Source organism: Orussus abietinus, unplaced genomic scaffold (assembly GCF_000612105.2).
Source record: "Orussus abietinus isolate OABI.00-Male unplaced genomic scaffold, Oabi_2.0 scaffold12, whole genome shotgun sequence".
Classification (NCBI taxonomy): Eukaryota; Metazoa; Arthropoda; class Insecta; order Hymenoptera; family Orussidae; genus Orussus; species Orussus abietinus.
This window is the reverse complement of record NW_019395990.1, coordinates 828,018-837,168: the sequence shown is the minus strand read 5'-3', so window position 1 is coordinate 837,168 and position 9,151 is coordinate 828,018.

Below are 9,151 nucleotides of genomic sequence, written 5' to 3'. Positions count from 1 at the left end.
AGGAACGGGTTTCATGGCAGCGTCGTATTAATAACGCGACGAGGCGCGTTTTAATTTCGGCAACTTATACACGCGTCCTGGTATATATCGGGAGGTACGAACAAAGAGTCCGGCTTTGCGCCCTGGCATCGATCTTCCAGAGCTCGCGCGAATCGCGTGCAACTCGCGAGAGTACCTGCGGAAGGTGCGTGCAACCTTCGGCGAAGGTGCCCTTACCCGAGTACCGAATTAATCGCCGAGGCCGAATTAATCGGGCCGACGTCGATCGCCGTGGGATAATTTGACAGGGACGAATCGGCCCTTCGCGCGACTGACGTTTCTCTTAAACCCCCGAAGAAAGTGCTCCGAAATGCGCCGATTAAGTTGCACCGCCGATGCGGACCTTTTTGACGACCCGGGCCAGGGGCAATCGCCGGAGGGAACGAGGGCAATATTTCATTAAGACGTTGAATTTTAAAAAGAAACGGGATTTACAATTGCAATCGTTGGTTTAGATAGGTCTAATTTCGAGTGTCCTGGATCGCCTGCGTCATCGGGAGTACATGGGACCACGATCATACCAGGTATGAAGCATGACTTATCGTATTAAAATTATCTAAAAAATTCCTTGACGATTATTCTGGTATGGAANTGACCACCTGCGATCAAAGGGTGGCTCCTCAATTTAATTCACTAAAATTATAAAAAAAAATTCCTTGATTAATCCAATATAAGAAGCTTGTTTCCTTGGTTCCCATTTTCAAGAAGATCCCGTCTTGACCACCTGCGATCAGAGGGTGGCTCCTCAATTTAATCCACTAAAATTATAAAAAAAAATTCCTTGATTAATCCAATATAAGAAGCTTGTCTCCTCGGTTCCCATTTTCAAGAAGATCCAGTCTTGACCACCTGCAATCAGAGGGTGGCTCCTCCAAGGAGCGCACCCGTGGCGGTCGTAAGTCAGACACTTGGGAGGCCGGGAGGAAAGTCCCTCGTAAAACGGCTCTAGTCGAAGCAGCTGCCCTCGGCCATCGCTTTCTCCTCCCGCCACAATCGGGCCGACGCGATCCCCACGGGCGACCACCCTTTGTACCTTCGCCCACTCTTTGTATCTCCGATCGCGGCGTCATACGGCCGATGGTAATGGTCCCGAGCCGGTAGTCGTAACGCAACGCTCCTCCGACAAACCTCCGACAATGTCGCCAATCGTCTCCTCGTAAATCGCCTTCTGCAAGATGGAGACCGCACGAAACGAACGCATCCTGCCCCATCGACGCGAATCGGTTGCTGGAAATTAAAGCGTCCAAACTGTGCCCAACAATGGTGGGGATAAAAAAAAAAGGAACATCTTAACCCCTTACAATGACGAGCTAGACTCATTATGAGGTTCCAATGGCCAACCGCGACAATTCCCTTTATCCCTGATTTTTCGTCATTAAATCCAAGCGCAAGGGGTTAAGGGTGGAAAGTCAATTTTTCATTGTTTGCGACATTATAATATGCAGGGGCTACCTGAAATTAAATGGTACATTATTGCCAGATTCTCGTCATTAAATCCTAATCAAGGGGTTAGGGATGGAAATTAACCCGTCTTGTCGATTTTTCATTGTCGTGTCCATTTTGCCTGAGGGAAGGGCTTAAAAAATTTGACTTTTTCCGTCCTCGGGAGGGGATTCTCTATTGTCCTCGTCTACTTGAACCCTTGACAGAGGCCAGGAGCGAATCGGCCATCGCGAGGCTCGTAAATCGCTGCACCCCGCGCACACGCAGTAAAGTCGCGTGCTCCGGCTCGGATAAAGGGTGAAGTCACTTGTACTCCCGCGAAAGAATCCTCGTCGGGACGTAAATTACGCGCCCCCGATGCGAAGTCGGCCCGTCCGGGGCGATACATCGAACTTCGAGACAGTTTTCTCACCGGGCGTCGTGTTAGCGTGACAAGCCCGTAAATCGCGAGCCGGTGCGCGATGCGAGGAGATGGGGCGAGCGAACGGCCCTGGAAGACCAGAACTGGAAGGAATACTATATCCTTCTCTCCTCTTCGAAAATTCAATACATCTAATTCCTGTGATGAAAATCTAATTTCGATTTGAAATTCTGAAAGAAAAAAAAAACACCGTTTTCTCTTTTTTTTTTTAACGAAGAAGTGAAAAACTTTTCCCCTTGCTTCTATTGTCTGAAGCATCCTACGACACGTCATATATTCATTTCTAATGGTAAGTTTACGGAAAGGAGAATATTATCTTTGGGAAAATAAATCTGGTTATAATTTGATAAAGGAAAAAAATCTGAAAATGGGGTCGATAGAGTCGGGGGGCTTTCAATCGATCAAAAATTTTGATATTCTAGGGAATAACTCCGTTAATCGAGAAAATCAGGAAAATTGGGGTGTGATCTTCTTGTTTTTCTCCTCACTTTTCTTTTTTTTATTTCTTTTATTAAGGCGAGGCTTTCAGGATCGGAAAGTTCCAGGAACGTATACGGCCGTCTACTGTTAAGCGGCAATCGTGTCGGTGAGACTAATATACGAGGTTCTAACCCTTCTAAAAGTCAAAATCGTGTGCAGCGCGGTCGTGCGCTCTTGCTCGCGCCGTGAATGAATAACGCGGCCTCGGAGGGTATGGGTGCACGCGGGTGCACGCGAGTGCATACACGGGTGCACTGGCGGCCGTGTATGCGCGGGTATGATCTACGGGGGTTATTACAACGGCAGCGAGCCACGACTGCTCACCGAGGATATGTCGGGACGAAGGAACGGGAAGAAAGTAAGGGAGAAAGAGTAGCTCCTTGGACTCCCGATCCTTGCCCCTCTCCCGAAGGATGCGCCATCGCTCCGAAGTAATGCACTAGCGGTTGCATCGTCATAAGGATGGACACGAAGAATATTTCCAAGCGTCGCAAAACCTCGAATGATAATTCCCAAAATACTTCCCCATAAATAGTACCGACATAAATATTATACTCTTTGCCCAGGTTGCAGGAAAATGCCGAGATAAAAAATTCCATACAACTGATCCAAGGGATATTTTATTCATTATCCTGGGTACAGATTTTAGGGAGGGTGCAACGATAACCTGATATCGTTACCTGATACTTATTATCTAATTATTAGAGAAGGACGGGTTTTCGGGGCAATCGATGCTGATTAAAAGGACGTCGATTAATCGGGAGGACGTCATTGGGGCGGCCAGGGATAAAAAGGAGGAAGGGAGGGCAAGGAGAGGGACGAAGATATATAAATTCTCGCGGGTGATGGGCACGCAGAGGAGAGAGAGAGAAAGAGAGGAGAGGGGAAAGACCGAGAGCCGGGGAGTACAATTTGTAGTCGCTCTCATTTGTCATTCCCACCCCGCGATTCGACCCTCCCACCCTCCTCTCCCGTTCTCTCTCGATGTCCTCCTTTTCCCCTCCGGTACTCTTCCCCTCTCCTCCCTCTTCGTCCCAAGTACCAAGGCTCGACTTAAATCCATGGAAAACAATTCATAAATCCCCGGAAAGGATTCATCAATTCCTGGGAAGAATTCAATAATTATTTCCTGAGAGGAGGATTTGCATTTAATTTACACTCCTTACGATTATAATTATTTTGTATGAATGTGTTAATGAGAGATAAAATGCAGGGAGGGAAAAATATGTAGAGTCGTATTTCCTAAGAGACGACGTGCTCGTTCCACGTACATCCTTCGAGGACACCTTGAAGAGATCCTCCTGGGCGTCTCTCTCGCACGGAAGGGCAGGTTCCTCGAAAAAAGACGGACGTTTAACGGCGCTGTCATTACCGGGATGACTTTTAGAGGTCCACCTGAAGGCGACGCGTACGCGCGAACCGGATCCCGGGCATTGTTACGAGGAACGCCCTCGAGGACGATCCACGACGTCGAAATGACTTCATAAAATCGGATTCCCGGAACGCTGGGGCCCAGATTTCCATTATAGGCGTCTTTGGACTTAAACGATCGCCTTGGGACCGGATCGCCGAACTCACGGTGGCGCGACGTATTAACACGTAACAGATCAAAACTGTCCGCCGAAGTGATGGCCATGCGAAGCTGGACCTCATCTTCGGCGCCGACTTATCATCGCCAGAAAAAAGAAAAAAAATAATACAAAACTTTTGCTAAATTCACCGAAGGAAACTTGTATATGGATTAATCTCGTATATTAGTTTAGTGAAGATTTGCCCCTCAACGCGATATCGAGATGGGATGCTGGACCACATCTTGGGGGTCGACTTATTTTTTTTTTTCTGGATAAAAATGTGGAAGTTTTCCTACATTTCTTGAGTTTACAGGAAAATCATTGAACGTGGGGCTATTTGGGGATGGGGTCACTCGTCCAGTTTGGACCATTTTGGTCCCAGCATCCCTGCGTCTCCGGTGATTATTCGGACGTCGTCGGGTCGGCGGAACAAATCATCCTCTTTGGGTACTTCCTTTCCCATATTTCCTCGTTCCATGCCGGGCTAACGTCGTAACGAGCAATTTCGCGGGGCACTAATTTACAGTTGTCGTTCAAGATCCCAGGGGATGTTCGCAGGGTGGCCTCTGACCGGCGCTTTTGTCGCGGACGTGATCGGGAGCGGGCCCGGGGACAACGCCAGCCCGGAACATAAACGTCCACATAAATTCGGAGCTAGTTAGGAGCGTAAAAGATCGTAGGCGCCTTTCGAGAGGGCAAACCTCGAGGAATCGTAAACTCCATCCATTAGCCCCGCCCGCGGGACGCAAGCTCCCGATCCCGAGGGACCCGCGATCGGTATAACTTTCTGGCTTGGGTTACCGGGACCTACGATTCTCCTTCCTCTTTTTCTCGGCCCTCCACCTTCCTCGAATTCCTCCGTAATATTCCCGGACCGATTGCCGAGTGCCCCGAGGGAAAAAAAAAAAGAAAAAAAAGTGTCCATTGAACCAGAGAAATCATCAATACTACCGATAAGCAAGGATAATTAAAAAAAATTAGGTCCTAATTAAATTGTCATGATTAAGTCATGTGATTATTCTTTATTCAGCGTTACAATGTCATTCGATGTTTTAATCGACGAATCACTCGCGAGGATTTACCATGTAGGTATCCATAAATATGTTATCAAATATTGGACACATTTTTATGACGGTTTTTAAGACACCTGAGGAAATTCAATTATCCCGGGTAAGCGGGATTTTCACGTGGGCACCGAGATTGCAAATGGAATCATGTCATATCGATTCGTCATCCGGATGATTCGTCATTCCTCGGAATCGTGTCCCGTTGACATTCCGCTGCGCCTGCCACAACAGACCGCTCGCGCGCCGCCTCGGCCGTTCTTATTATTATAAATTATTTATTTGCATTTCCAAATGATCCTTGAAAAATCACGGTATTATGCTAATGCGATGATTAACATATACCGGGCCCACCACGATATTTCAAGCCGAGGCCTCGTGGGTTAAGCCACGGCAGTTTAACCTCGACTTTGGGCCCGACCTGGCCCCTCGCTCGATTCCGTCGACGAAAACTCCAGTCACTTAGGAAACTCCGATTTTTCGATTAACTCTCGTGCCCGAACCTCGAGTCACCAGACCATGGCCGGAAAGAATCGCCACCTCGTTACAATTGCCCCGAAAAGTCCGACATTGACCATCGCCGTTATAAAAATGAATGAATATCAATTTTCTCAGATAACCTCCAAGGATCTTATCCATCCTTTCCCTCATGTACAAATTCCTAGATTTTCATGTATACCCACTTGAAGATAAAGAAATAAATTCCCCGAGAATTGCGCTTATCTCACTTATCCATATCTGAAGGATCTACGGGAATTTCATCGGAACGATTTCGGCGATTCTCCCCGCAAAGGATCCGTAAAAAATGGACAAAAAAAATTGGTAAAAAATTCAGAATGGGACGTGGGGACGAAATGAATTCCTAGGGTCAAAGGTGATATCCTTCAGGGTGAGAAGCGAAGACGGGAGCAATGGACCGCCCTTCCTTCCGAGGGGGGACCGTGGATTTAAAATGCGGAAGGGCCACCCCCGCGCACTAAGAACCGCGCAGAAACGCAAATGCAATTAACGTAAGCCTATCATTATGTGGTAGCGAGGCCACACCCCCGTCACATTATATGTTTATAAATCAGAGCCGGGGGTTGGGAGGAGCTGGAAGGACCGAAAGTCCGCAGAAGGCGAACTCGGCCCGACTCGCAGGTAGAATTCTTATGCTAATGATTTTATGACCGGGGAAACGAATGCTCGTCATATTTTTAATCGTGGACGCGCATCCGTGACGCCGCGGAACACGAAACACATACATCTTCCAATTCCCGTGATAATTACGACGCTCCGAGCTTATATCTTACCCTCCACTCGACTGCTCTAAGGTCCTGCCGCGACCTTTTGCTCGATTTGGATCGGTGGGCTTTTTATCGGTCGCATATGCAGTCGATCATTCCCTAGAAGAAATCCGGTGTTAAACTATGCTAATGCGAGACGCCGATCGACGCGCCTCCACCCCTCACTCGATACGCTCTCACGTTGACGATCAATTTTTCGACGGAATATAATTACGAAAAATTAAACATATCACGAGGTCAAGGGTCATTGGTGCGAAATTAAGGATATCAAGCATACCAAGGAAATTCCCCAAATCGATCCACCTTGATTAAACCCTCCGTGTCTTTATAAATTGTTAATAAATTCATAAAAACTTATTTATAAATTGCACATCTCCTCGCAAGGGACTTATCCTCCAAGTTGCGAGTGAGACGTCAGGGGAATCACAGGTGAGACGTATGGACGTGGCATTATGCGCGGTAACAATTACTCTGTGTGGGAGCGTATGTAAATCCCGGTGTGCCGAGTACTGCAAGCAGGTGCAACAACAGCTGAGTGCAGGGGGGGGGGAGGGAAAACCACCCACACGCACCAATACCTCGCGACACCCTGACAAGATATGAACTCCTGGGTCCTGCGTGAGAATTCAAGGTGCATAACGTTTCAATTGTCCGGCGGATCGTCCTGGAAATTGTCGAAAGGATTCACGACGTCGCCGATCGACCATGTAAAAAAATCGCCCGTCGAATAAATCGGCCAGGGATAAAATTTCCTGTCTTTTTTACCTGCATCCTGTGGAAGTGCGGAACGAGAACGATGCACTTTGCAGGTGATCTCTGTCGGTCGATAATCAAACGCGTTAAGGGCTGGCTCGTAAACTTCGTCGAAAGGCCATTTCCGTCCATCCGCAATGGCTGGCTCGGTAGAAAGCGATTTTTTATGTATCGGCCGACACCTCGTGCGCATTCAAATCGGCCGGATTGCGTTAACGTTTCCGCGTACGTGTCGGGCCTGAAATTACGCACCTTCGGATAACACAATGGAATCCTTTGAGCAGGTGCATGTCCTAAACGTTCCCCCTGCACATGCTCATCGGACATTTTTACCGCAGTATATGGGTCAGAATTAGCATTGCACGGCGTTAATTGCAAACGATGTTCCGGGCACCTTCGAGAGCCTTGGATGAAGGGGTACAGGTGGAAGGCTTGTATTAAAAATTGCACCATGGGTCAGGTATTCCCAAAATATATTGACAGAAATTTTTCACCCTGCGGATTTTTTATTTACAGGGGGTCGGGGATATTTCGAAGGGGTAGAAGTCACGACCTCGGGTCGCCTCGCTTTTGCAGACTCGAGAGGAATTAAGTGCACTTCGTGATGTATGGCATCGGGTATGAGCCGAACGCAATATCTTACGGGGCATCCAATTAAAATCCTTCTCGCACCACGCTCGATTTAGTGGTACAAGCCGAGGGCCCAGGATGAAAAGACCATCGCGAAGAGGAACGCCGAAATGACGCCGCCATTTTGGTTCTGCCTACCGTGCCGGTAATTGATACACGACTTCATTGACTGCCGGGTTATCAGCGTCCCAGATGCAAGCCCTTTCCAGTAAATCTAATTATAAAATGCATCCAAAGCCACGGTTCACTTCGGATATCCCGAAACCCTCGAAAGTAGCGGCCACGTGGAGTCAATGAAAAATTTCAGTCATTAGCTAAACTCCTCAAACTTCGATACTTCACCCCGAGAAAGAAATGTCACCAAAGGAAATATTTCCTTGAATAGTGGGAAATTTTCTCTTCTCAAGGGGAGTACTTAGTCCACTCAAATAAACTGGAATAAATATATATTAATATAATACTTTGCGCCTTGGGCCGAGGGCTCTGCAAGGATAGATCCTGCGCCTAAAAAAGGGTAAAAACGTCTAATCGGCGGCGCCATTTTGTTTCTGCCTACCGAAGCAGTAGTTGATATATGATCCCATTGGCTACCAAGCCGTTCGGTTCCCAGCCCTGGACTGGGCAGTCAGCTCGACCTCAACCCCATCGTTGCTAGCCATGAGGCTGGACTCTCTCCGTAGCTGCTCTCGGCAATTAAAATTCTTTCCTCCCGCCATGGCTGCTCCCACTTCTTCCGTCTCCTTTCTTCTCTCCTCTTCCTCCGTGGCATCTGCTCCTGCGAGCCGACGTTCGTCGTTATTAAAAGTGCACGCCGAGTCGGGGGCTTTCTCGGGAACTCTCGGTAGCTACCTCGACGGATGCGTTTTCGAATTAGCTACCGAAATATCCGAGTAAAGCAGCTCTCCGATGCAAATTCCAACGAATCCTCGACTATCAAGAATGAAAAACTAACCAAAGCATCTGTGACCGACAGTCATTATCCGCGGCCAGAACAAAAAGAAAAATTTCATCGAGCCAAGGAAATATTTCCTTAATTCAAAGAATATTTATTTCACTTTAACAAACAGGAATTAATTGCATACGGCGTTTCTTCGGAATGACGAGAATTTATTTCTGGTTATTCCGGTCGATTATAATTATTCCTTGAATTAACGAGATATTTCTTTCGTTCGGTGATGTCTCTTTCCTAGGTGTGCGGAACGGGGAGCCCCTTATCGCAACTATTTCGTAATTGCAAACAGTAATGAATGATTTTTGTCACGGTAGATGCCGTCTCGGGACGTTAATCTTCGAAAAGAAATATTTATCTGTCCATTAGGGGGCCTCGATCGAGCGCCACCCGATCGATGGAGTAATTACCTCGGAAGGAGCATCGATCAGTCGGGGGAACGAGACGTGGGCGGTAGGAAACCCGACGACAAGAAGCCACGTCGTGCCGGGCACTAATTACGGGTGCTAATTGCC